This window comes from Sinocyclocheilus anshuiensis, unplaced genomic scaffold (assembly GCF_001515605.1).
Source record: "Sinocyclocheilus anshuiensis isolate Anshui unplaced genomic scaffold, SAMN03320099.WGS_v1.1 scaffold2125, whole genome shotgun sequence".
Classification (NCBI taxonomy): domain Eukaryota; kingdom Metazoa; phylum Chordata; class Actinopteri; order Cypriniformes; family Cyprinidae; genus Sinocyclocheilus; species Sinocyclocheilus anshuiensis.
The window spans coordinates 213861-216735 of record NW_015551130.1 but is presented as its reverse complement, the minus strand read 5'-3'; positions in this window follow the sequence as shown (position 1 = coordinate 216735).

Sequence of the window (2875 nt, the reverse complement as noted above, 5' to 3'; positions counted from 1 at the left end):
TAGTAGTAGTATTTAAATAACAAATAAATAAATAAATCTTTTACAACTGCAATCATCTTATAGTACTGTAAAAAAGTATTTAATAATAACCAAAATATGAATTTTATTTTATCTAAATGAAATTAAATTAAACAAATCCATAAAAAGTTAGCATTGCAATAATTGTACTGTAAAATAAAGTTGTATATAATAATAATAATAATAATAATAATAATAACCACAAATATGAATTGTATTTTATAATAATTTAATTGTAAGAAATTAATAAAGAAATTGTATGATTACAATTATCATATCGTACTATAAAATAAAAAAAAGTATTTAATGATAATACAAATAATAATACCTAAAATATTAATATAGTTTATTAATATTTAAATTATAAAAAATCAAGAAATAATATTTACTTAAATGTTTTTTATTATTATTTTAAAGTGAACAGGTTTTAATGACAGTATTTTTATTAAACAAAAATTACAAAAATAAATTACTTTATTTACTAAAATATGTTTAAAAACACACTTTTTACACACTTTGCTGAAGTATTTAATAATAATAATAATAATAAAAATAATCAACTAAAATATTCATTTATTTTACTGTTACTTAAATGATAACAAAACAGTAAAGAATACTATTGCAATACTATTTTACTATAAAATAAAAATCGAGTATTTAAAAATAATAACCAAATTTTTTATTGTATTTTTTTTTTAATTAAAGCAATTAAACAAATCTGTAAAAAACAGCTTACAGTCAGTATTTAATAATAATAATAATAATAATAACCAAAATTTGAAGTTAATTGTTTGAAATTATAAAAATTAAACAAATCTATAACAACTGTTACTACTGCAGTTATCCTATTGCTCTATAAAATGAAAAGTCAGTATTTATTAATAATATTAACCAATAATAACAACAACAACAGTAATAATAACAATTATTATTATTATTGTTGTTATTATATTAATAATAACAACCATGTAAATGCATTTTATTTTATTATTTAAATCATAACAATTAAACCAATCCATGAAGTTACTATTACAATAATTGTACTAAATTGTACTAACTAATTAATAAATAAATGATATGATTGCAATAATCCTAGTGTACTGTAAAATAAAAATACTGTATTTAAAAATAATTGTAATCAAAACATGAATTGTATTTACTTTTTAAAATTCTAACAATTAAACAAATCATTATTATCATTATTAAATTATGCCACCGTAATGTCTCAGTGTTTTAGATGAACAACTCTTACCGCTCAAGCTTTTAGACATGAACACTTTTCATACAATCCTCAACAGTGGTGACAATAATTAGTCTGCAGTGCATGATGGGAGCTTTGTACTATGGTAATACCCAGCATGCATTGCAGCATGAAGTGTATTGTTAATTGTCACCATTGTTGAGATTCATATGCTGGTTCTTAATGTCTGTGTGTGTTTAAAGTGCCTCTATTATGGGTTATGAAAGGTTCATATTTTGGTTTTGGGAGTCCCCAACAACAGGTTGACATGCATGCAAGGTCAAAAAACACTTTCATTGTCTAATAATATGCATTTATTTTTATCTTACTTGCTCAAAGACTCCCAAACAATTCACTCAACAATTCATTTTTTCCAAAGCCCTGCTTTGCGTGACGGTAATCTGCGGTGATTGGTCTGATTGGATCACGCCTGTAACGCCTGATAAAGCAGTGTTTGTGAGCACAGTGCTGCTTTGTGTGCAGCCGTTACCGGGGAAACCGCTATTTTACTGCTCCAAAAGCGGCACCTAGTGGCAAAGAATGAATTTGCATTTTCATTCAGACCAACGTGAAAAGAACAACAAGTGGACGGGCGATGTGCTAATGTTTCATGTTGATGTCAACATGAAACGGCTTGGTATTCGTTTTAAAAACGACTGGTTTCAATGATTCAGAGTCGACTCTTTCTTTTGAGAGACAATGGCTGCGTCCGAAACCGCATACTCAATGAGTAGGTACTTAATTTCATAAAGTACTTACTTAACGAGCGCTAAAAGTGCAGGTACTCTACAGCCAAATCTCGTTGCTATGTAAGTATGAATGAGATCCAGACTTCATCCGCCATGTTGACGTTATCATGTGATCTACGACGTTACAAGCACAACAACTTAAAAGATACGAGCGGCAGGTTTAATTGATCTCTCTGTAAATATTTTGATGTTTATGAAATTTCCTCATTTTGTGATCTTGTTGAAGAAACAGCTGCCCTTTTATTGTGATTGTAGTATAACCAATACATTTTGGGTTGATTTAAATTTGTATATATTTAACCCAACTAATATGACCCACAGTTTAATCCTTAAATATATTATTTTTCCTTACGATAACCCAAAATTGTTATCTCTTGAATATATATATTTTATGTGCAATATTTTTCATCCACAAACAAAATCTCCGGCTTAAATCTCCTTTGTTTTCCTCTTTTTCTTGTTGAATTTAACTCTCTTGTTTCATCCCTCCGGCTTATAAACAACAACAACAACAAATGCAATATTTTGATGCATTGATTATATGAATATTATGATTAAAGATATTTAACCTTGTCATTGTGCCTCTTTTTCTGTGTATATAATCTCATACTATGGTGTATGCAAACCCATTATATTTATGTTTTCTGCTGTTTGTCATTATGATTGTTCATTGTTAAAGATACTACCATCTTTCCCTGAGCTTGTATGTAATACGTTCTGCAGTATTAATAATAAAAGAACATAACAGGGACAGGTGCACGAACACCTCATAGCATCAGTAACTCCACAACACTACCTAGTACGGTTTTCCTCGGCGTTTGCAATATCTGCACAAAGGAGACAAAGGACAGCTGCTAGATCTCGCCTT